We start from the raw sequence: 26,064 nt of genomic DNA, 5'->3' as shown, positions 1-26,064 counted from the left end.
TCCTGTTGCTCTCTTCCCATCCACCTCGGCTTCCTGAGGCAGCACACAGAAAAGGAAGGCAATGGCTGCTCTATCCACCTGCCGCCCAGCACAGACACAGGCCCCGGAGGAGCTCAGATACCTGCTCACCTTGGGTTTTCTCAGCAACTGGGGATTTGCATTCATATTGATTTAATGAACATTGGTTGTGTTTAGAAAATTATAAGATAAGTGATTCAACTCTGAAAAACTAACGTGAAGGCTGGGTGAGGTGACTGGCGACCTTCCGTAATCTCAGCATCCAGAAGATCAAGGTAGGAGCATTGCCACAAGTTTGAGACCAGCTTGGTCTATGTGGCAAGTTTCAGGTCAGCCAGAACAACAAAACATGATCCTGTCTCAAAAAAAGTAGAATAAAAAAGACTACCATGAGTCTATAGGCCCAGGCCTGAATGGATCAGATGACGCCAAATAATAAGTTGCTGAAGGAAAATAGATACAACATGGGTGCAGGGGCTCATATTTGTAAATCCACATTTGGGAGGTGGAGGCAGGAGGAGCAGGAGGAGCTCAAGGTCATTCTTAGCGACATAGTGGGGTTGAAGCCTGGACTACATGAGACCCTGTACAAAACAAGTGTGCAAACAAAATAGAAAATAATAATTAAAATAGGAGCTACAGCCTTTGCCACTAAGAGGAGGCCTGCGAGAGGTCAGACTTCCGCAGCGTCCGGGGAAACTGCAAAGTAGAACTCTCATTAGGGAACATTTCTAGGTGCACCTTTAATACAGACAACTGCACACTTTAATTCTGTTTGCTTTCATGTTTGTGGCAGTTTGAATGAGAATGGCCCCCACAGGGCCATATATATGAATGTTTAGTCACCAGGGAGTGGCACTATTTGAACGGATTAGAAGGATTGGGAGGTCTGGCCTTGGAGGAAGTGTGTCACTGAGGGTGGGCTTTGAGGTTTCAAAAGCCCAAGACAGTGTCTGTCTGTCTGTCTGTCTGTCTGTCTCTCTCTCTCTCTGGCTATAGGACAGGATGTAGCTCTCAGATACTTCTCCAACATCATGCTTACTGCCATGGTCCCCACCATGATGATAATGGACTAATGTCTGAAACTGTAAGCGAGCCCTAATTAATGCCTTCTTTTATAAGAGTTCCTTTGGTCATGGTCTCCTCACAGCAAAAGGACAGTTAACAAGATGATGTCTTTGTAATGACAGTCAAGCAAGAGTCCAATGAACTAAGTAAAGAAGAATGTTAGCTCTGCGTAGTGCTTTTAAGTTGTATTGATTATTATTATTTGGAGGGAGGGGGGTTCTCGTGTCACAGCATGCATGTGGAGGTCAGAGGAGGACTTCGGGAATTAGATTCTCTAGAACCTTGCATGGAGCTCAGGTCGTGGGCTTGCAGGGCAAGCACCCTTATCTGCCGTAGCCGTCTCACTGGCCCCAAGTAAGGGTTTTGAGGTTGGTCTCCTTTTTGTCTGAGTTCAGATCTTCCCACCAGCACCCTGAAGTCCAGCAGGTGACAAGCAGATCTCTGACCGTGACCACAGGGCTTTTGTGGGAGGAGACTCTTCAGTTCAGAAGATGAAGAGGCAGGTCTTGGTGGTAACCCGTATAAGGTACTCTCTGTGGTGCAAGACCTCAAGACTAGGGTGTGAAGCTAGGGAGTCCTGGAGCTGTGGCCACATCCACAGGCAGAGCCCAGAACAGCTCAGAGGAAACTGATGATTGACAGCTCATGCCCATATCTCCAAGCATGGGCTCCCACTTTGTCCCAGGCCCTCTACCTCATCTTTACCTGATGCAGTTTCTGCTCTAAGCCTGTTTCACAACTCTCCTAGAAATCTAAGAACGATCCCCTCTCTGGGCATCAAAATCACCTCAGTCCCACCCAGGACCAGGATAAAACTCCATTCTGTGAGCTACAGCAGAGATACCAGACTGGAACTGACTGACTCGCCCCTTGGGATAAACCAAGGCCACCAGCTGTGAGCCTTGGTGAGCCCAGGCTGGTTCTTCTGAGTTTTTGAATTCCCAGAAGCCCCAAACTGAGGTGGCACTGGCGCTGCTCTCCGAGCAGACTTAACTGACAACCTGTGGCCTTTTTCTTGTTTCTGGGAGGCTCAAGGCTCCGGGATCAGCTGCCTTGCTCTGGGCTGGAAGTCCTGAACTCATCACAAGAGGCATTATGGCTTTTGTGTGACATCCTCTCTTCCTCATCCTGGGCTCTTGTCATGGTAGAAACTGCACAGAAAACAATGGGCTCCGGTGGCCTGACCGCTATCAGTATTTGCCTTCCTGCCCTATCACGGGTGGCAGCGTCTGACGCATGGGCGATACTGCGTGGGTCTTTACCTGCTAACCCAGCCACTCGCATACCTGAAAGCCTAGCCCTGGTCACATTTATCGATCCCCACAGGAAGCTCCCTGGGGGGGGGGTGTCCATCTCTTTCTTTACCTCATCTTTCTGTGCAAACTCAACCTCAGAAAATCTGCCAATCTTTTCAAAACAACATTTGATAACCTGCAAGGGCACACAGATGGCACAGTGATCCAACTTCACGTGGTACAGGCTGGAGTGTGTAGCTGCGTGTGTGAGACGCTAGGTTCCGTCCTTAGCACGGCAAAATAAAGTGAAAAAAAAAAAAAGCAGAGAATCCTTAGGTAGGGTCAGAGGGTAAGTTTTCACATTATCCTTGGGTTGGAACAAGGATCTGAAATCAACAAGATGAAATTTACTATCGGCAAATACGAACTTCTGGGCTGTCCGACTCAGAACCCAAACAAGGACAGCTGGGTGGTTTCAGTCTTTGGATGCTGGAACTCCAAGACCGCAAGCTTGGTGTGTGCCAGGAGTATGACACACACTCAGCATGGGGGGGGGGGAATTGAGGACGTGAAGTCCTCGCTAAGGAGGTGAAACAGACAGTTCTCGGTACTGCTGGACCCAGCACCGTGGATCCACACGACCCAACAGTGCAGGAGAAAGCAGAAGCTTGAGGGAATCTGGAATTCTGACGAATGCAGGCCAGGAGAGAACTAAGGAAGCTTAAAACCTAACTTAGAAACAAAGAAAACGTTGAAAGGGAAGTGAACGCTATCTTTAGTGCTGGCCGGGCTGTCCTGCATAGGAGATAAAGCAGCCAGGCTCTAGAGGATAAATCAGGCTCCTGGGATAAGAGAAAAGGGCGCTAGTGGCTGGAGCAACGAGCTGCTCATCCCAGGAGGCCTTAGAGAAAACACAGGTGATCACTTTGATTCAGGGGGGAGGGAAATCTCTTACACCTGGTTCTTCCCCAAACATGAGCGCCCAACACTCTTCGAAAACGCAACAAGACTCCCGAACTTCAGCAGTATTTCTCAGCAGTCTTTAGACCGAGCTTTAAGGTTCCAGGTAAAGAGCTGGGCGGTAGTGACACACGCCTTTATCAGGAGGCAGATGGCAGGCAGAGTTCCAGGCTAGCCTAATCTACAATGAGTTCCAGGCTAGCCAGGGCTATACAGAGAAACTGTGTAGCCTGTCTCAGAAAAAGAAAAAAAAAAAAAAAAAGATTTCGGGTAAAGGGCTGGAGAGATAACACACAAACATGCAGGCCTGTGTGCTCTCCAGCACTCACATGTTAATAATAATAATAGTAAGTTTAAAACTAAAAAGCAAGGCACAACAGTAAGGAGGGAGACAGAGTCCCCTGGGGCTGGAGGGCCAGCGAGCTTAGCCACATCGTGAATTCTAGTTTCCAAGAGAGGTCCTGTCTCAAAACATAAGGTGGAGAGTGATTAAGAAAAAGCTTTGGATGGCAACGTTTGACCTCCGTACGTATACACATGTACACACGTACACACACACACACACACACACACACACACTCAAGCATGCATACGAAATTAAAACAAAACTTCAGACAGAGACCACAGGTCCCCGGGAATGCAACCTGGGTCCAAATCCTGGCTTTGTTACCTTGTTAGCTGTGCGACCTTGAGCGAATCACTCAACCTCTCTGGTCTCCGATTTTGCTAGTGTGCGAGGCAGGGATAATTATAGACATGTTACGAGGAGTAAATGTATTAGCCTTTGGGAAGCACTGTGGGAACATCACGTTGTAAATGTGCTCGTTACATCCAACAGGCGTATATTAATGGCTGGAGACAGATGGTTCAAGGTCTTCCCTCTCGGCCCCCTCGGTGGAAAGTCAAGAGCCCAGAGGCAGCAAACAAACAAACAAACAAACAGAGGAAATCACAGGCGCAAGCTCCGCTCACTCCAGAGAGGCAGGGTGACCCTCCCTGCCGTCAGGGTGGAAAGGCTTTGCATTTAGTGACTCCCCCTCCCTCCTCTGGAGCTCTTGGGCAGCCTGAGTACGTGGGAGGGCTGCGAGGTTCATTCCAGGGAGACATGTGGCCTGTCCCTCGCCTTAGTTGTAACTCTTGTCCTGGCTTCTCCACATATTAACCCAAATTTGTAAAAGGACTCGTAAAAGCATTTACAGGGCTCAGCCGGCAGAGCTGCTTTCTCTGGCTGCAGGGCTTGGCAGAGACAGCTTGCTGGTACAGAGGGCTGAAGGAGAGGCCCGTTGCACCCTGAATTCAGCCAGGTCCCAGCCAGACAGCTATCTTACCCAGAGGACCATCACTTGGGAGGCCCTGCCACGACGCAGCAGGATTCGCCAGGCAGAAACTCAAACCGACTACAGGCTGCACAAAAGAGAAAGTCCCTTAGCCGGACTTGAAGAGTAAAGCTAATCATCCTGTAGGGTGATTGTCTGAGATGGGACCTCGCCACGTAGGCGGCTGGCCTGGACCTCCTCATCTTCCCCACCTGCCAGCTTTTCATCTTGATGGATGTCTACCCTGCTTGGCAAAGAGGAGAAAGGGGGCATGGAGGATTGGAGCTGGCTCACCTAGAGCATGCAGGCCATGGTAGCCAGAACTGACCAGAAGCCTACACCACTTCCCTAGTCCCACAGGATCTGGATAGAAGAAGAATGGGTGAGGCCGTCCCCGTGGGGCGGAGAAGAGGCTGATCATTGCCATCACGTCTCTAAATTATTATTGTTGTTATTATAATAACTAGTGGGTTGAGTTGAGTGGGTGGTGGATGCCAGATAATTACCAGGACCCCCAAATTAAAGTGTGGAGGCTTGGCTTTTCCACGGCTGCTCAAAGATGGAAACGAAAGCTGGCCTCAGGGAGCTAGGGAAGGAGAGCTAATCTGGAGACCAGCGAGCTCGGCTGGAAAGGCTATGGCGAAGGCCAGCTAGAGCTTTAGGATCCTGCACTGGAGTGTCCGCCCTGCCGTGGGATTCCCAGACTGCTGAGGGTCTGCCCTAGCATCGCTGAGAAGATCAAAGCCCTCCCCCACCCCACCCCCGGTGTCCTGCCCTGCATTGTACTCCCTCTCTGACTGAACCATCAATTCCTTGGTGGTGAAGTGGAAACAGTCATCACACAGCCTTGAGGGACTGTGGCCAGTTAAGGTAAGGGCTGGAGGAAGGCTGAGAAGAAAAAAAAAAGGGGGGGCTTCTCCTGCCCCCTTACTTTGCCCATGACACCCATTCCCTTGACATCAGGGTGACATTAGGAGGCAAGGCTCTGCTCCCTACTGACTTCAGTAGAAGTGCTAGCCTTAGTGTCCTTCTGCTTAAGACAGAGCAACGATCTCTGCCTTTGGTGCCTCCCTGGCCCTGAGGACTGTGAGATGGACAGAGATACGGTCCTGGGAGGCAGGGTGGGAGTTAATGACAGTGGGCTCTGTTATTATTGTCATTACGGCTCTGTCCGGCAGGCAGCAGGAGATGACTCACCGTCTGCATTCTGGGGCCTGTCAGGACCTGCCTGCCAGGATCCCTTCGTTTTAAGGCCTCGTCATTCTCAGGTCTCGGGCAGCTGGGGGTGGGGCTGCGATGAAGGGTGGAAGGAGGTGTCAGATTTGGGGAGTCAGAGTGTCCAGCTTTGAGACAGGAGAAGCAGCAGTAGCAGGACCCAGGCAAGAGACAGCAGGAGCTGAGACCCTTGATCCTGGAGAGATGGGGACACCCTCTGAGGACTGGGGGAGGGAGCAAGAGCCTGGGTCTGGTGGGAACCTCTATGTGGGAGCCCGTGTGAGGGCCAGCCCTGCTGCTGGCCAGAGGAGTCTCTGGAGCAGTGCTTCTCGGCCTTCCTAATGCTGGAACCCCTTAATACAGTTTCTCCTGTGGCGGGTGACCCCAACTATAAAAATACTTTATAACTGGAATTTTGCTGTTATGAATGGTAATGTAAATATCTGAACTGTGACCCCGAGGAGGTCTTGACCCACGGGCTGAGAACCACTGCTCCAGACACTGGGTAGGACGCTTCTTGCCCTGTACCCCTCAGCTCCTAAAATGCTCTCTGCTGCAGGAGGCAGTCCCCCTGCCCCAACAACCTGAACACTAGACACGCCCCTGACACAGTAGAGGACAGGGCTCCTCCTAGCTGGTGCTTGGGGTGGAAGGAAGATTGCAGGGCAGATATCCAGACCACGGGGTGGGAGTACTGCCCGCTGAGGACAGACCCGGGCCAGGCTTGGTGCTGGTTATGGTACCTTAGGCTGGGTTGCCTAACTAGAGGACAGACACATCTTTCCCTCCCGAGTCTCTGCTGTTCTCCCTCTGTCAGAAGACGACTTGGGTTTGCTTCCAATTGGAGCTGGGAGGGACGAACTGGGACTCACAGCTATGCACAAGAAAACAAGGCCTGGCGAGGCTGAGGGCTGTCTAGAACTGGGGACAGAATACTGGCCCTGATGCAGACTCCAGGGTCTTCCTGGGAATCTGTGTCCACTTTGACTCACTGAGAAATAACAGTGGTGCCAGCTACCATCTGCTAAGGAAGTGTGGAGACTGAGGAAGCTCTGGCCACTCTTTCCAGGGTGAGGCACTTTTCCACAAGTGCTTTCAAGTTCAGGGCTGTTCAGGCAACACTTGCTTTATCAATGGATCTGGTACATTATGCGAGATTTTCATTGGCCCCTAGCAATCCAGAGAATGAATATGGCAGGATCCTTGACAGTATCCTAGATCAGGGGTTTGCTGGAGTTAGAAATCAGCAATCAGGAATACAGAAGAAACAAAATGATCTGAGGAAATGGAGAAGGCTTATGGATACAGTGACATTTAAATGGGGTTTGAGGGGTAAATAGGAGTTTGCTAGAGGGGCCTGTGAATGAAAGAGATGAAGTAATGTAGAGAAAATGCACATGGAAGAGTTGGTAGAAAGGGTTTTGTGTATTTGGGAATAATAAAAGTTTGAGAGACAGCTCAGCATTTAAGCATCCTTGCTACAATTCCTGAGGACCAGGTTTGGTTCCCAATATGTTGGGTAGCTCAGAATGTCTTATCTCTAGCTCCAGGAAATCCAACATCCTCTTCTGGATTCTGTGTCAGAATCCAGAACATGGGTGGCACATGTACACATACAGACACATACATGAAAATAAATATAAAACAGGACAACAACCCAAATAGTTTGAGATGGCGTGGAAGAATAAAGGGGAGGGTGGGAGAGAATAAAGCAGGGTGGGCTGAGGCCAGCGCAAGGAAGGCCAAGCATTAGCTAGCTCAAGGAAGGTGGAAGTTAGGCATGGATCTGAGGTCCTTCTAGCCTCTGCACCTTGTGGAACATCTAGTTTGCATCTCTCCTCCCCCCACTCCTCCTTTCCCCCTCCCGACCTGAGAACATGCTGGTCCTCTTGAGACTACAGTTAGGCTTCCAGAGAGGCTGGCACTAACTGCCAGCTGTGGTCACCAGGCCCTCTGCCTGCACAGGGGGCTCACCACACCCCTTGGCCACGCCTCTCGCTGTGTGGCTGTCATTGAGTCCTCTCACCCTGGCATTCACAGGGTCAGGCTCTGTGGGGTGGCAGGTTCAGGGAAGCTGGGCCACAGGACTCCAGCAATCCCCTCCCATCCTCTCCTGGTCTGACCCAGCTCCTGTCCCACCAGCTCCCAGTTTGTACTCCAGAGTGTCTTTAATCTTCCTCTCAGGACAGCAAGCCTCCCTGTTCTCTGGCTGGTGACTTGGTGGCTCCGGTTCCGTGGCTCCTGCTCTGGGAGCCTGGAATACAGTGGCATGCTTCCTTTTGCCTAACTAGGAAAAGAGGACTCTGACAGAGAGCTTGGACCAGGGTAACCTTTGGCTGACCACTTCTCCTATCTACAATATTCTCACCTGCAAAATGGGGGCTTCAGGCCTCTCTTTTGAAGGGATCATGCATGCCAATCAAGGCAGGCTTGGATTGGTGAGAGACACAAGCAGGAAGGCATTTCACTGTTTCCTCTGAGGCTGGACACCTTAGCTTCCAGCTAGAAACACAGAAGCAAAACAGAGCAGTGTCTCCATCGAAGCTTTGCGCTGTGTGACAATGACTCCGGACTGAGGTGGGAGGGGAAGGTGCCCCCACCCTTATGGGCCAGCGGAGCCAGTGAGGAGACAGACACTTCCTATGCTGGAAGGAAGGAAATGCTGCAAGGTGGGGTGTCCCCTGAGAGCCTCAGACAGGTGACTCTCAGTGACCTGGGCCAGGCTGGCCAGGCTGCAGTCTCTCTGCCCCACCCACAGGCAGTCCTACCCAAGGCTGTGGAGCTGGTTGGCGGAGTTGGCTCACGAAGAGGATTTTGTATCTGGCTTCTGGAATGACTAATGAATGAGCTGTCTCCACTGCAGGAGAATTATGCCACTTAAGCAAAACCCAGCCGAGCTGGGCGGCTTGGAGATAGCGAATAGGAAATGCCTGTCAGGCTGATGCTTCAAAGCCAAATATACTCTCCACGCAGCTCTCTCTCTCTCTCTCTCTCTCTGTTTGCTAAGTTTACTTTATGCAAAATATAACTCAGCTGAAAATATGTAGATGGCAATGAGCTAGCTCCCTCCCCCAGAGGAACAGGAAGGTGGGGAGAAGAGCAGTCCCCAGACAGCTCATGAATCTCAAGGAGGTTCAGCCAGGCCCTTCTCCAGAATCAAAACTCCAGGCCTCTCCAATGTGGAACAAGTACTAGGGGAGAGTTAGGGAGCTGGGTTTGAGTGCCCATCCCCCCGGCCCCACACAGCCTCGGGTCTATGGCCTAGAGATGGGGAACTGGACTAGGTCACCCCTAACATCCCACAGTACACAGGACACAGCAGAGGCAGGGGTGTCTACTGGGAGATATCACCCTGGCAGCAACCCCCCTATCTCCCCAAAAGGGGCTCTGACTTTCCTCGGGGAAGGCATTTGAGTTTATTCCTTGGGGGAGGAGCTGAGCTAAGATGCCTAGAGCTTCCGAGAAGAGCTGGAAAGCCAGAGTGGGCTAAGCAGCTCCTCCGGAATGGTGAGTAAAAGGTACAGCTAGAAACAGCTCAACCCTCTGAGAGCTCCCCGGGCTGCCGCACTTGCAGGGGGCTGGAACAGGCATCCCTCTGAGCTGTCCTGATGTCAGGAACCCCGACAGAAAAAGCACTGAATACACTGAACCTTTCTGAGCCTTGCCCTATCTAAAAATGGGGACAGTGTTTGCCAGTCTTAGCAGGACAGAGGTGACCCGCAGCGTGCCCACCACAGTACGCTGCACGCTTTATCCCCGCTAGAGAAGGCAGTTACGTCTTTATTTTCAGGGCTTACAGAAGAGTTTTTGCAGGGCGGGCACCCACTAAGCTGAGGCTAGGTACTGGCCCTTCAACCATTTTATCCACTCTTTAGGCTACCAGGCAGTTCTCCATTTAACCCTGTGTGTCCCCCATGGTGTATAAAGAACATAAGGAAGGGCTGGAGAGACAGCGCAGTCAATACAGTACTTACTATGCAAGCATGAGGACCCAGGAACCCCAGAACCCATGATTTAAAAAGAGTATATTGGGAAGCATCCTCTCCTCTGCAACAGCAGGCTTCAAAGAGTTCAGGGACTGGGATGGGGTGTGGGGAGTGGGGAGGGAGGCCTGCTGTAGCACCTCTAGAGAATCACAGAAAGTGGCAAAGAAAAAAAAAAGCCAAAGAACGAACAACAACAACAAACAGGCATGAGGGTGAGTGGTGGTCAGTCTGTGTGCAGAGCGTAGCCAGGGCACTGCCCCTATGCATATCTTGCATGCAGAGCCCCAGTGCCTGGAGCCACGGGAACGGGAGCAGAGCCCCATTCAAGAGATGTTGGGGTGAAGGTACAACAGTTTCTCTTTAGAGGAGGGTGGGCTAGGGAGGGCCTGGGGCTTGTGAGACAGACAGGTTGATTCCTAGTGCACAGTGCACAAAGGTCAGAGTGAGCAAACAAGTGGGCGAGCGAGCAAACAAGTGGGCGAGCGAGCAAACAGAGAACTGCAGGATTTAGGGAGGTCAGTAAAAGGCTGGATCTTCATGGCAAAATGGGCAGGACTCAGCCCCAAATTGGGACTAGCTGGGTAGGTGGTCCCAGTCACAGAGACGAGGCTTCTAGTTACCAGTACCAAAGCTCTGCAGAGCCTCCAGATGCCAGGCCGTGGAACTGAAACCTATCTGGCCAGAGACACAGGGGAGCATGGAACAGTGGTAGGAGGGCAGCAGTGTGGCTGCTACAGGCAGCTGGATCCAGCTGAAGTGAAGTGGGGTGGCAGAACGACAGACTCAGGCCCCTGGTTGAAGGCATTTGGACTCTCATGAGCTTGACTCCATCTCCAACCCTGGCTTGGTGCTGGTAGTGACATCTCTCACTTTTCCTATCTGAAAAGCAGACATAATCGAAGCACTAAGGATGCAGATGGAATGCAGCCACTGTGAAAATCCCGGGGTATGTATGTCCATACAGCAGAACCTATTCTAACCATGATAACTCACCCCTGGGTGGGCTTATCAGAAGTATGCCAAGAAGCGTGTCACAGATGGCTGGATTCACAGAAGAAAGTGGAAAATCACAAAGGTTCCAACAACACAGAAAGTCCTTTTAATTTCTTCCCCCACCACTGCCTACCTGTGGGTCTTCAAACCCCAGTGTCCTCGCCTGTCCAGGGGAGAGAAGAACAGTAGCCTTTCAGGGAGGCTCTGATGAGTCAATGAGAGGGCTTGTGCAGAATGCCACCCAGGAGGTGCTTAGGTAATTGCTATGCCATGGCCTTGGGGGAGCCATGAGGGAACAGAGACTAAGTAGAGCCCAGGGCTCACCTCCTGCTCTCCTGATTGAAGAGCTCCAGCCATGGAAGCATTTCTTCCTCGCAGAAACAGCAGTAACAGCAACCAAGCTAGGGGTATACAAAATGCCCTCGCAAGGCTCACCCATATGCTCTCTGACAGACCCCTCCTGCGTGCAGTGGCTTAACTCAGAAACCAGGCCAGCCAAGTCTGGTGGTGAAGAACAGCAGTGGCTCCATCTGGGAGGAGCTGAGGGAGGGAGAAGAGAAAGATGGGAGGAGGTACTTGCACTGGTCCAGGAAGCAAACAAGTGATTGCTGTCTTAGGGTTACTACTGCTGTGATGAAAACACCAGGACCAAAAGCAGCTTCGGGAGGAAAGGGTATAGTAGGCTTACACTTCCATTATCACAGACCATCATTAAGGGAAGTCAGGGTAGGGACTCAAACGGGGCAGGAAATGAAGCAGGAGCTGATGCAGAGGCCACACGCAGCAACAGCGCTGCTTACTGGCTTGCTCAGCTTGCGCTTTCTTACAAAACCTAGACCACCAGCCCAGGGGGACCACAGTGGGCTGGGCTTTCCCATACCAATCAGTCACTAAGAAAATGCCCTACAGGCTTGCCTAGAGCCCAATCTCAGGGAGGCATCAATTGAGTCTCCTTTCTCTCCGATGATTCTAGCTCGTGTCAAGTTGATATGAAACTAGCCAGCACGGCTGTCACTAGCACTTTTCTATAGAGACTCAGTAGACAGCATGGGAAAGCAAACAGCGTGGCCTCTGCATCTTCTATACCAGCTAGTGGGGCAGCAAAGAGAGCTGCAGGAAGGTCATCCCATGGCTAGGTGCTGCTGGAAGGAAGCAGGAGATCCAACAAATGCCTGTGCAAAGGGAAGGAAGCAGGGTGCTGGCTGCCAGGATGAGCCTGTATCCTGGGGTGAAATCACTCCACTGATTGATCTAGCAGTTGACTTCTGGGGTCTCCTGCTTGGTACGATGGAATTTATGGCATGTGTCACATGAGGTTGTCGGTGACTATTAGGTGACAGTGGGAATTTGTCCTCTTAACAAATGTCCTACACAAGGTCGCACTCATTAATATAAGAGCATTCACTGCAGAAAGTTGGAAGGAATGATCGAATCTGGGAAAGATCTGAGTTGACATGCGGGTACCATTAGCAAGGTTGAGTGCATCTTCTGTGGGTCTGAGCTAGGAGCTGCACTGTGAGGTAGGGGAGCTAGCTCCTGCGGGAGGGGGAGCCCTACATCATCCGAGCAAGGGATGCAGCATTGGAGGTCATTATCAAGGTTAAATATTTTCACCTTATTTTCTCCAATATCTTCCTAGAGAGTAGTATAAGCTCCTAGAATTCCACAATCGGAGCCAGAGATGGGCTTGCCCTGGCCGTTGGCTGATATGACGAGGTCCCCAGTGGGAACACACACAAAAGAAAACATCATCATCAGTTCTCTTAATATTGTTGAAAGTCTCGAGAAGCCTCAGAGGATGTGGGAAATGCAGCGTGCAGCGGCCAGCCTGAGCATCGCCCCGCAAATCTGTGCCCGCTACTTCTTAATGAGGCAAACTCCAAAGCTGCTTTCCCTGTAATCTGACAGTGGAGAGAAGATGATGCTAAGAAGCCCCAACTCCACCCTGTGGGTTGCCATGGCGACCCAACTTCTTAAAACAAGCAGGAACTACCTCAGCATTTCCTCGTGATACAAAATAAAATTATCACAGGTTTGCCAGACAGAGAGCTCCAAGGAAGGAAACCTGTTACTACAGCAGGTTATTCAGAGGCTGAAACCCGAGCCTGGGTGGATGGGCCTCCTGCCCTCCCTGCTCTGGCGTCACTGCTGGCACTCTCTCCTCAGCTGGACTTCATTTGCTCCTGAGATGATGAGCAGTGAAAGAAAACACATCCCTGGGCCATATGAGAGGACCAGAGGCCTACATCCCAGTGCAGCAGAGCCCCCAAAGCAAGCAGAGGCAGCTGCACATGGGGAGACCTGCTGCATCCTCCCTGGGAGGCAGTGGTAGAAACTGGTGCTCTCGGAGCAGGAACTCCATTAGGTCACCGAGGGGATGACAGAGCCTGTGGGTGGAGACCTCTTTAGGGGTGGACTGACCTTCTCACAGGGGTCACATTTCAGATATCCTGCGTATCAGATTTACATTACAACTCGTAACAGTAGCAACATTACAGTTACGAAGTAGCAGCGGAGATAATGTTATGGTTGGGGGTCACCAGAGCAAGCGGAACTGTGTTGAAGGGTCGCAGCGTTGGGAAGGCTGAGAACCTCTGCGCTGGAGTAGGCACGTCCTCCAGGAGCACCTCCACCTGTAGCGTCCAGGCCCATGCCATCAGGAGCAGGAAGGGGAAGCAGTGTTTTACTTCCTTTTCCAAGAGCTCTGCTTCCTGGAAGAAGGGGCCACTGTCCTTAGCTAGCAGAAAGGCAACAGAAACACAGCTCATTTATTGAGACAAAATACTGAAAGTCCAGGAACTGTTCCAAAGGACCCAGCACTGCTTCCCTCAGTGTTCCGCCAATTCACCCAATCATTCCACATCTACATTTATTTGGGGTCTGCTCTGTGCAAAGGTCTTCTCTTTAATTTATTCTATTGAAATCTTTTCTTTAAAAAAAATGGCTATTTCTCTCTTTCCAAGCTGTGTAACCTACGAACCCTAAAAGAACCCTGTAGAAGAGCAGAGAGGCTTCCAACAGAAAGGCCCTGGGCACCTGAGCAAGTCTTGGGAGATGGACATAGAGGTGTCTTATTTAGGTTTCTAGTGCTGTGATGGAACACCATGATCAAAAGCAACTTGGGGAGAGAGGGGTTTGTTCCACATCGCAGTCCATTGTTGATGGAAGTTGGGGCAGGAACTGAAGCAGAGGCCATGCAGGAACACTGCTTGCTCTCATGGGTTGCTCAGCCTCCTTTCTTATAGCGCCCAGGACCAACAGCACAGAGGTGAGCCAGGCCCTCCCATGTCAATCATCAGTCAAGAAAATTCACCACAGGTCAATCTGCCAGGGGGAGGGAGGGGCATTTTCTCAGTTGAGGCTTTCTCTTCCAAAAGGACTCTAGCTTGTGTCGAGTTGACATAAAACTAACCAGCACAAGAGGCAGATATGATGGTGGGAAACAGAACCACACCCCAGTGGAGCAACAAGGTTTAAAGTGCCGGCTTCACCCCTTCCTAGATGTGGGGAGCTCAGACAAATTACTTCACCATTGGTACTCAATTTCCTTCTTCAACACATGCTAGTAACAATAAGACCAGATCAGGAAGTTGTAGAAACGAAGCAAAATCTTCTCCAGGATGTTGCTTAGAGAAGTGTATCCCAACCACTTCTGTTTTTTTTCCCCCCCAGAACTCTTCTTAAGACCATCTTTACTATTTAGAAATGAAACATACAGGTACTGTAACACTTGCTTAAAAAATCAATATACTATCACAACTGGAAGATAGATAACTGAAAGGAAAATCAGAGAGCAAAACAACACACATATGTGCATTGTAGTCTATGAGTGAGTGTGACTCTGCCGAAAAGCCATCAAGGCATCCAGGGGAGGGGGCCACGCCTTCCTACAATCAATATATCTGAATGAAAGAAGCAGAGCAATAGTTATTGTATGAGTCTTTGTATTTGATGTTCTGAGACGAGACTAAATAAATACTGTATATTTGTGAAGATGGTTAAATTACTATTCTTCTGCACATGCAGAAATAGAGATGTGGTGGTGTTGGGAAAGTCAAATACTGTGATCGTTTTGCTTTAGTAGTGCTGTTTTCTGAAATGATGAACAAGCCCTGGTAAAGATAAAATACAGTGCTCTCTTGATTTGTAAGACAGTTCCAGTCATAAACAGTCAGTGTACTCTAAAACTATGATGTAGAGGAAGTTTTAGTTTCTTTAAAAACTCAGTTATGTTAATCCCAAGTGTGGGAAACTGAGCTGCTTTTTAGTTTATTCACTGCAGATAATTGCCTTGTAAGGGGCGTGGTCTTTACCAGCTGGAGAGAGTTTAATTCTGAGGACTCAGCGAGGGTATAAATACCAGAGCCCAGCAAGAGAGAAGGCTTTTTTGAGAACACTTTGAAAGAAGCTGCAAGAAGGAAGAAGGCTGTTTGCTCATCCTGCTGTGTTTGCCATTTGCCCCTTGCTGTTGCTGGACTGCTGGGTATCCTGATGACTAGACTGGTATTTTCTTAAAAAACGCACAACCCTAACACGCTCAAAGTAGCTAAAGGGAACTCTGCCTCCTTTCCCCATTAACTTTATTTCTCTCCTAGCTAGTGTAGGGGGGGTTGGAAGGCATTAGGAGGGATAAGGGGTGAAAGGAAGGTAGATGTATAAGGAACCCAAATAAAATAGTTAAAAACTAGCGCCTGCACTCCGAAGAATATTACATGTTTACGTACAAAATAAAATTAGGTTCTAGACACAAAGCAATAGAAAGGGGTTTTCCACCTATTCAAACAACTGGTTAGGTACTGATGTCATGTGAAGGGCAAGGATCTCAATGTGCAGCCTTGGCTGGCCTGGAACTCACTATAGAGCAGGCTGGCCTCAAATCCATGGAGACCTTTCCGCCTCTGCCTCCAGAGTGCTGGAATTAAAAGTATGTGTCACCACAGCCAGCTTAAGACTGCCCAGCTGCAAACCGAAGTGTGTCACAGGCTTCTAGGGGACAGCGCTTCCTCCTCCATAGACACTGAGGCAGAGAGCTCAAGAGGTTTTCCGTGTAGACTACTAAGAAACAGTCGCAGAGCCTCCAGGAGCAGAGCCACTCCAAGGTCAGCACATTGCTCCAAGTTCCCGCTCTTGGTTGCACCCTGCTACATTTTTATTTGTTTGGTGCCGTGGGTGATGGCTATATCCTGATGCGAGGTCTCCAGAAGAGGGGAAACGAGAGGACAGTAACAAGATACTGTGTCCCAGAGCAACCTTGCTGCAAAGCTGGGACCTGTTCCTCCACACATACAAAAGGCATCACCTGAGAAAAGGGCAGGCCCTATGGAAATCCCCTGTATGGTTACTGACCCCTTTACGAGAAGGCCTAGCAACACTCTTTACAGGTTAATCCCACATTTCCTCACCTCCGTTCAATTGTAAGTCCGCACCATTGACCAGCTCACAGTGTTGGAACATCTGGCTTTTCAACTCAATGTATCTGAGGGAAAGTCGTCTTTTGGGAAAATAAAGTGCACCTCAGACAGAACCAGTCAAGGCACTGGGATGAGAGATCAGCTGGTGTGCACCCAGCCCAATAACCAAGTCTTGCTTAAATCTCAGATCTTACTTCTCACAAAAAGGAACAACTCATTTCTAGTCACTCCAGAAAAGGGCACATGCTTGACGGGCAATGAATGCCAAGCTGGCACCACAGGGGAACTCAAGCCTCTACCACTTGGTTGCTTTACTCCCTCAGGTCCATCTGAACCTCAGAGTCCTGGCTTCTGCTGCTGGGCCCGGCTGCTGTGGTCCTGAGCACACAGTGGCAGCCCACACTGGCAGGGCAGTCCTGAGCCTGAGGACCATGCTATAGCTTGGAAAGTAGATCTGATATGGCTGCATTTCTCTTTCAGTCTGTTGCTCTTTTGTTCCCCCCAACAGTGGGAAAGGGTAGGCTGGTGGATCCAGCCTGGTCTTAGCTGCCCTGTGTGTTTTGGGGGTGGCATAGGGATAGGATAATAGGTGACAAATGCCTTCCATACAGATTCTCTCTTCTCTGTTTTGCTTAGTGGAGGCAGGTTTGATTCTTTAGGAAATATTAGGTTTGCCCTTGATGGAAAACTAGGGAAGCTGGAGTCTCAGGTGAACTGGGAAAGACTTGAGAAATCTGAAGTTAGTGAGAGAAATGTAAGAGCCTATCTTATAGAAGACTTGTGGTCCACGCACATCCTCACAGAGTGTTTTGTGTCCATTTTGTCAAGGGACAATGCGGTCCACCAACAGCTGCTGTGGACAAGCCTGTCTTTGGGAACAAGTGGCTCCATGCATATCAGGTGAGGCTGGGTGTAAAGTTAGGCCAGCACATGTTGGCTGCGTGTGTCTAGGGGGCTGGGAAGGTGCCAAAGAGAAAGAAAGAGCAAACACAGAAACAAAGCAGGACTGCCGCTGAAGACATCTCTGAGTCGCTTCTCATCTTGGCCTGTTCTCTGAGGAGTCAGCACTAAGGTGGTCTCAGCAAGTCCCCAGAGGCAGGAAGAACTGCATCATGGGAGTGCCCAGGCCTGTTGTAGCTTTTGTGGAGGAACTGTCTTGTCCAAATGAGCACAGGAATGTGCCACTCAGGGGTACGTGGAGCTGCTTTCTTCAGCAAAGACAGCAGCAGCTGTAATGTCCCTGACACCTCCGCCACGTGGTGACACCAGCTGGCCTTCTGCTCAGCACAGTGACCTCCCCAAGAGGCACACTTCAGGAGAGACCCCGAGGGCCGGGCCTTGCTGTGGTGAATGGAACTCGCAGAGCCAGTGTGCTCCCGAGTGGCTGAAGGTCCTACATGCACAAGAGAATCACCTGCCAAGTATTTAAACACCCACACTTGATCCCACTGCTAGAGATTTTGGCTTAATTGGTCTGGGCCAGGCCCGGGGCACAGGTGTGCTTTAAAGTTCCCCAGGAGATTCTAATATGTACCAGGGCTGAGAATCACTTGATGACAATAGAAGAGGCCTCACATTCAGATCTCAGCTACCGTTCATTTAAGCGTATTCCTAACAGTCCGGGTGTGTGGCCTTCCAGCGGCTGGGAGGCTGAAAGGCTGCGTGTTCAGAAGAGGAGAAAGGCTGCTGATGGTACGAGCGAAACACAGCAGGCTGCAACACATCGGATCTGATCACAAGGTAAAGCTAAGAAAGCCATAAAAGGCAAACAGAGCATCAGGCCCCTCCACCACCACCACCACCACCACCACACACACACAGACACACACACACACACACACACACACACTCGCCAGTATGTCCTATTTACAGGAAGGTCCAAGAAGATCACCCAAGGGGGTCCAGGAGAATGAGGGCTATAGTGTCTTGGGCAAGTGATACATTGTCTATGATGTGCAAGGCGTGTGCAGACAGGTGCTACCAAGACAATGGTACTTGATCACCACAGCCCTCCTAGACACCTATTAGCCCATTTTACAGGCAAAACAAAGCAAAACAACAACAACAAAAAAAAACTGAGGAAGATCCCCAACTTGATCAAATTTGAGCCAGCAGTGAGCTTTAAAGCCAGAGTTTGTTATTCTATTGTTTTTCAAACAGGGTTTCAATACATTCCCCAAGCAGGCCCAAACTCCTAATCTTATTCTTCTGCTTCCTAAATGCTGGGCTTACGGGCATGTGCCATCATGCAGAGCAAAAATCTGAGAGTAAGATGTCAAATGTGGGTCCATTTTATTTGAAAGCCTGTTAGTTTAACCCAGCACTCACACGTGTTTGGACGTGCCGTATCTGTTTTGTGCAGTTATGACATTCTTCATGAGGACCCGCCTCGGTGTCCATCTGCTCAGGATAGGGTGTTCACTTTAAGAACAGCTACACTCATGCACGTGAGCAAACACATATAAATACGTGCTTTGTAACAGTGATGAAAGAACTGGGCATCCATTTGGGAAATAAATAAATAATACAAGTTATTTCCCAGCTCACACCATTCATCAAAATGGATACCAGATGGCTAAAGGCGGAAATGAAACCATCAAGGTACTAGAAGAAAATATAAGTGAATATTTTATAATCTTAGGATGGGGAAGGATTTTCTAAACATGTCAACAAAAGCAGAAACCATAGAGGAAAAGATTGATAGATTTGACTACATAAAAAATTAAAAACTTATGTACATCAAAAACCAGCATAAATTGAAAAAATACTCAACCTCACTAGCATTCAAAGAAAGGCAAATTAAAACAGCAATGAGGGCGACTTTTTTTTTTCTTTGCTGATCAGATTGGCAATGATTAAAAAGGATGATAATGCCGAGAGCTGGGGAGGGAAAACAGCGCTCTCACGCGGGTAGACGCATGAGAATCACAGTGTTTCTGGAAGACATTTTGACTCAAAGTATGAAAAGAGCCGAAGAAGGCATACACCTTTGACCTAGCAATTCTACATATAAAAATGTACTCTGTGAACAAATTTGATCCACTACACACATATGCACACTCAAGACGGTCCCTGAGTCCAAAATGATCCAAAAATGCTTTTTTTTTTTTTGGAATACTAAGAATCTGGTAGCAGAATGTTTGACAAAATGGAATTAGTTTGACAAATGGAATTAGTGTGACAGAATGGAATTAGTCAAGTAAATTGTGATACACCACCCAACAGAACTTACCAATCAAACACGATGCTGGCGAGACGGGCAGACTGATGGTATAGAGAGCCCCAAACAACCGAATTACAGGTTAGACTCTCACTTTCATTATCAAACTAGTTCGGCAAAGGCAACTTTTTAAACAAACGGAGCCTGGCTAACTGGGAAAAAAAAACATGGGCCCATATTTCAAACAGGACAAAGGCTAACCTTCAACTAAATCAAAGATAGCAATGCAGAAAACAAAACCATAAAACTACCAGAAGAATCTTAGAATTCCTTTAGAATCTCAGAGTACTAAGTACATTTCAACAGTCATACAATGAAATAAAAGACTGCCAGATACATCTACAGAAAACTATTAAAATTCTTGCTTGGCAAAAGCGAAAACAAAACCTAATCCTGTGATCCAGCACTTGGGATGCCGTGGCAAGAGGACCTGGAGGCCACTGTGGGTAACTTAGTGAAACCCTGACTCACAAGAAGGAAAACCAAACAAAACTCACCAGCCAGGGATTTGTGTGATCCTGTCAGAAAGAAAGGAATAAAAGGAAGGACCGAGGGGGGGGAGGGAGGACGCGCCAGCTCTGCTCAGTTTGTAAGTGCTTTCTGCATTTTACAGGTTTTGTGGTCCTTAGTCTCCTGAAAGCCAGGCTCTGGCTTCTGACAGCCAGACCTGGAGGCAGAGACCCAGACAGGAAACACATGTTTGCATTTGACTGTATTGTCCAAAAGGAGTGCTGGAGCCATGAAAAGTGGCCGAAGAAGAGGGACAATCAGAGAACCAGGTGAAAAAGGACATGAGTAAAGGCAATAACTTTCAAGGTGTGCTTTTTTTTTTTTTTTGAGTTTTAATTTTGAACTATGTGAAAGTATGTTGTCTTTTAAAGTAAAACCAATTTAATATATAACTACAACTTCTTTTGTGTCATCACAAGACACTTTTCAGGATTCATCTAGTGCAGAAAGTAGGCCACAGAAACAGAAACACATGTCAAATAATCCCAATTTTGTCTTTTGAAATTTTGCATTTAGGGCTGAGGATATAGCTGAGCTGGTATGATGTCCACGGTTCCAGCCCCATCACTACATGAAACCAGGGGCTGAAATACACCCTGGAGCCCCAGCACTTGGGACAGAGAGGCAGGAACATCAAAAGCTCAGGTCATCCTTGGCTATAGAGTAAGTTCCGGGCCGCACGGGCAACAAGAGACCCTGTCTCAAAACCCCATAGATAGCTAGAATACTGTATTTATGCGGTTCTACTCATATATATTAAGAAACAGCAAACTAGCTAGGTGGTAATGGTACACACCTTTGATCCCAGTACTCTGGAGACAGAAACAGGTGGCTCTCCATGAGTTCAAGTCCAGCCTGGTCTACAGAGTTAATTCCGGGGCAGCCAGAGCTATACAAAGAAACACTGTCTCAAAAAAAAATATATATATACTAAGAAGGTTTCAGGGACTTTGTTATCAAGTATTTGTCCTCTCTGTGTGTATCCTATAGGGACCAGTATGGGTCTCCCTCTCTCTCTCTCTCTCTCTCTCCTTCCCTCCCTCTCTCCCTCCCTCCCTCCCTCCCTCCCTCTTTTCTTTCTTTCTTGGCCAAAAGTGTCTCTATTCTCAACAATAAACAATATGGTCTTAAATTTTTTTAAAAAAATTCCCCCATGAAACTTTCTAAATTTTATGATAATTTACCTACCTTAGGTTGCTGTATGTGAATGGGTTACTGGCTAACTGGATGGGCTGTCTGCACCCACTGATGTCAGGGTAAGCATGGCCATGGGCCTTGGCAGAGTTGCTTAGCCTCTCTTTTGTTCCCTTGAGTAGCCCTGAATGTTGGGGTATCAGCTGCCAGGCTGAACACAACAAAACTACCTGTACATGAAAGCCAGATGCCGAGGCAAGACAGGCTTCCTGAGAGTGGATAGTTTAACCATTTGCCTTGCAGCAAGAATGTTCCTGGACCAGGAGGTGGTTCAAGGACAGCATATATAATGAGTGGCCAAAGGTAGCAGCAGTTAAGGACCAATTTCTTGCCCAGGTGCTCCCCTGGCAATTTCCGCTACTGCCTGCTTGGTCATCCTAGTCTTATACTGAACTTATTAAAAGATAGCTTGGGACAAGGGTGGTATTTAGCCTGTGAGATAACACATATGTCAAAGTTACATATCTGTCTCTAGAATAACTGGGTACAATTGGAGAAGTGTATTTGTCAGAAGCTTAAGAAAAGTATGGACACTTGATAAAATTCTATTTCTAGTTGCCCTGGGTTCCACTTAGGTCATGTTTCTTTCTAGAATGTTCCTCAACCAGGAGATTGTAGACACGGTCCCTACCACAGTCCCATTACTTGAGAAGTCTGATTATCTCTATAGTTCTCAATGGTTCTAATCTCCATACCATTAATATAGTCATTATTTTAATTAACTATAGTCTTCCTTCTAAGTGTTGGCTAGTTGGCTGACACTTGGTACCTACTTGGTAGAAAGAGGGAATCAACCCTCAAAATCTGTCCTTGACCTCTAGTCAAGAGATTTTGCATACATGCATCCCACTCCCACACAAATAAAGAAATTAAAGCATGGAAAAATTTCAGCTCAAGGTAAGACACCACCCACCCACCCACTCCCCAGGCAAAAAGACCAGCGCAGGGGTGAGCCCTGAGGTCCATGAAACTCCCAGGCTCTTCATTGCTCCTGAGGTTTTATAGCAACAGCCTTTAAAACGGCCTCTCCCCCTTCATGCCCTCCCTGTCTTGCTCATTCTCCAAGGCCCAACACCTTCCTAGAAATACAGATAATTATTTTATTCCTGGGATCAAAACCTACTGTCGAAAACAGCATTTCTATAACTCTACCACTGAAACCCACCAAACAGCAGACAAAAGAGAGCACCGTTTTCAGTTCTCCCAGGGGACTCTGGAGCCTGGAACCTCTGCCAGAAGCCCATGCTCTCTTGGAAGCCTCCTGTGTTCTCTTAAAGATTCATGAGATGTTTGCATTTTGAGGCACAGTATAGCTGAATTTCTTTCTTTTTAAATATGAAGTTGTTTAAAAATTATTCACCTCCAGGAAAATCGATTCTTCTGAAGGAAAACTGTGTTTATGCAGAGGCTTCAAGTGCCCTCTCAGGAGACCCCCAGTGGGTAAAATTCAAGCTCTGAACAGCAAGGCTTTCTATGGTTTGACCCTCACGATGCTTCCTGGACTTTTTTTTTTTTTCCTATCAGTCATCACTGGACCACCTGGACTCCTGCCCTTTTCCTGAATGCCATCTTCCTCCCAGTCCTGAGGGGACACTGACTGCCTGCTGACCACAAACCCACTACCCCAAAGGCCTTGAGGGAGACCAAAGACCACCTTCCATGCTCCGCCTGTGCTAGAGAAGCAGACGCCTGGTGTTCAAATCCTGACTCCATTCTTCATACCAGACATCTAACATACTAACATCTCCATCACACCCACAACCTCCTCAAAGGGCTGGTATAGCAATGATGTGAGATTCAAGCTGCCCAGTGCATACCCTAGGCTCCTTCACCCTGCTCCCAGCTCCCATTGCACTTCGTGTTCACCATGCGTGCTTTATATGCATTCACTGGCCACTCTTTCATACCTGCCAAATCCTTCTCCAAATAGATCAGTGACCTTTTGAATCTCAGAAGTTCCTTGTACCTTTCCCTATGATCTCATGATTTGGATATTATGAAATAAACTTAAATGTCTGGTTTTTTGTTTGGTTAGTTTTGTTTAGCTTGAGACAGGGTCTCTCTATTATCTAGCCCTGGCTGTCCTAAAAATTGCTATGTAGACCAGGCTGGCCTGGAACTCACAGAGATCTACCTGCCTCTGCCTCCTGAGTGCTGAGATTAAAAGTGTGTACCATCATGCCAGGCCATGAAATATAGTTTAGACAACAGCTTCCCTCACTAATGTTTCATTCCTTAAAATAATAATAATAATAATAATAATAATAATAATAATAATAATAATTAATGGGGGGGGGGGCTGGAGGGATAGTCTACTGGTTAAGAGCATTTTCTGCTCTCCCAGAGTTCAGTTCCTAGCACTCACCTTAGACTACTGACCACTGCTGTAACTCCAGCTCCAGGTGACCTAAAGAACCCTCTCCCACAAACATACAAATAAAGTGAAAATTAGACTTAAAACAATCAACTAAGTGTGTGTGTTATATGCATGTATGTACAGTCATATGCACACGCTCTTGCCTTTGCATGTGCGTGTGGAGATGAGGTCAGATTTAGGTGTCTTCCTCCATTTCTCTTTTTGTTGTTGTTGTTGTTTTTTAAGACAGGAGCTCCAGGTTCAGCCAGAATGGCTGGCCAGTAAGCCACCTGGGACCTGCCGATCTCTGCGGAGCACACGCTGCCCCTTGCACTCGGGTGTTGGGGAGCTGAACTCGGGTCTTCATGCATTTAGCCACTGAGCCTGTGAGTTCTCATTTCTCTTTGAATACCCAGTGTTCTCAGCTGTCCCTCTGACAAGCAGCTCTGCAGAAGCTAGCTGGGAACCACCCACCAAGACCATAAACACCTTGCAGGAGCAGCCCCGCCTCCCTACTTCCCACAGCACCTTACACAGCCTGGTGCTTAGAACACACCTAGTAACTGCCTGTGGTATAAACAGAAGCTTCACATACATGATGTGGGCGGGAAGAGGCGGGGTGAGGGGGGGAGACCTCCAAATGAGCCGTTATGCAGAAAGAGTCATTGTTACAGTAGGCAGAGCTGGAGGCAAGCCCTTCTCCCATCCACAAGGACCAGCACCCCCAATTATACCAGCTGGCCTCCAACTTCTGTGTGAGCCGATTAAAAAGCACCCTCTCTCCAGTGTCTGGAAACTCCTGCAAGGAAAGTTTGCTGCCCAAAGTTGGCTTTTGACTAGAACCTTAATAAGAGGCTTCGGCAGGCTGTGTGGACAGACAATGTCACTTTAGAGGAGCAGCTGGAAGCGGCAGTTAGAAGAATTATTTTAATGAATACATTTCCTTTCAATTGTATGGGAATATCAAGATCCCATTAGAATGGGGAAGCAATTAGAACTAATAAAGATGAATGCACAGCGCTCGGTGCATGCGGAATAACAAGCAGCCAACAAAGGGACTCCCAGAGCAGGCTCTAATCCAAGTGAACCCGCAGCCAGCAGAGGGGAGAGGCTCTGCTCAGCCACTCAAAGCCACCGGGTCCTGCACATTCTGATCACGGCCTGGCCCACAAATGGTGTGAGTTGTGGCCTCCGAGGTGGGGGGCGGCCCCCACCCCCTCCTGGGTCAGCCTCTTGGGGGTTGAGATGGACTGTTGGCAGCCCCTTGGCAACAGCCATTCAAACCAGGACTCTGGCTCCTGGCCAGCTTCTAGCCTGTCCCTCGAACTAGGCCTCATTGTGTCCAGGTGGCAAATGCCTTCTCATCAACGCTCCTTAGAGGTTTGGAGAGGAACTGGGACAGTGAGGAGGGAAAAAAGGGTGAATGAGAAGGGGCCCCCTGCATCCCTCCTCTCCCCTCCTCCTCCCTGCTCAGTCTGTGCCTCCTCTGAGTTCAGGGTTATGTTACAGTCAGTGGTGAGTCACAGGCAGCCAAACACAGAAGTACTGTTGCTTACACAATTGCTCTTCAAACAGCAACAAACAATTTTCATTACCAAAGTCAGATCAAATCATTCGCCTGGCCATCCTGCCTCAAACGCAGCCACACAAACGAGCCCCAAACCTCATGCTTTGCCCATTCCCCTCTCACAGCACTGTGCTTCATTATGCCTTGGGCTCTGAGGACAGACAAAGCTCTCTCTCTCGCCTTTACTTGAGCTGGATCTGCTACATGGCTGTCAAGACTATCAGGAGGAGCAAGGAAGGCGAGCTTACCTCTGCAGCGGGCCCCACAGTGTCAGCTGTGGGCCAGCATGCTACTTAGCTGTGTGAAGCGAGGGCTGTCCGACTCCATGCCTGAGTTTAGGAGGCCTCCAACAAGATAAGCCTGGCTCTCCACCAAAGTATTCACTGGCCCCTGATGCAGTGTCTGTACTTGACATTTCTTTGTTTAATCTCTTTTGGCCAGACATTTTTTTGACCCAGGAATGTGTAAACTCATTCCGAAATGTCTGTATGAGAGGCCAGTTAAACATTTATTGTTAGGATTTTTCTATTTCTTCTCTTAAAAAAAAAAAAAATCTTCACAATCTTATTTGAACCTCAAAAGGTTCAAATAAGGTAGACAAAGCAAGAGTCACTGAGCCCAGGGATGAGGGCAGGCAGGCCCCCGGCTCAGCATCCTGTGCAAGGTCACAGAATGATGGGTAAGAGCCTGGCTCGGTGCAGACTGACACCTTTTCCACACCTCCACAATGTGTCAGGCATTCCAGGAGATGTCACCCTGCAATTGTTTGCTTCCACTGTGACCACTTATCCCTCCCCTCCAAGTACCCCTCCCCCCACCACTGAACTAAGCTCTAAGGGCCATGAAGGGCCCTCACGAAGATTCTGATCTATGGTCACCAAAGTGCTTGCTTTGACATCATCCCACACACACACAGACCAAAGGGAAAGCCCTTTCCTCACTGGGGGTGGGGCGGGGCGGGGGGAATGCTGCATATGTCCTCTGCAGTATAACATTGTAGCGTCTAGGGACTGGC

General features: G+C 48.7%; 1 long non-coding RNA gene across 1 annotated transcript in view; it reads right to left on the bottom strand.

Moving 5' to 3' along the window:
- The window catches only part of LOC132648499 (uncharacterized), a 47,084-nt gene extending 21,408 nt beyond the window's left edge, over positions 1 to 25,676 (bottom strand). The window contains exon 1 of the long non-coding RNA XR_009586889.1: positions 25,298 to 25,676. This is a non-coding gene — a long non-coding RNA (uncharacterized LOC132648499). The remainder of the gene's footprint in view (positions 1 to 25,297) is intronic.
- Between the last annotated feature and the right edge of the window lie 388 nt (positions 25,677 to 26,064).

This window comes from Meriones unguiculatus, chromosome 17 (assembly GCF_030254825.1).
Source record: "Meriones unguiculatus strain TT.TT164.6M chromosome 17, Bangor_MerUng_6.1, whole genome shotgun sequence".
In the NCBI taxonomy this organism is placed as follows: Eukaryota; Metazoa; Chordata; class Mammalia; order Rodentia; family Muridae; genus Meriones; species Meriones unguiculatus.
The sequence above is the reverse complement of the archived record's forward strand: the minus strand, read 5'-3'. Positions and strand labels throughout refer to the sequence as shown.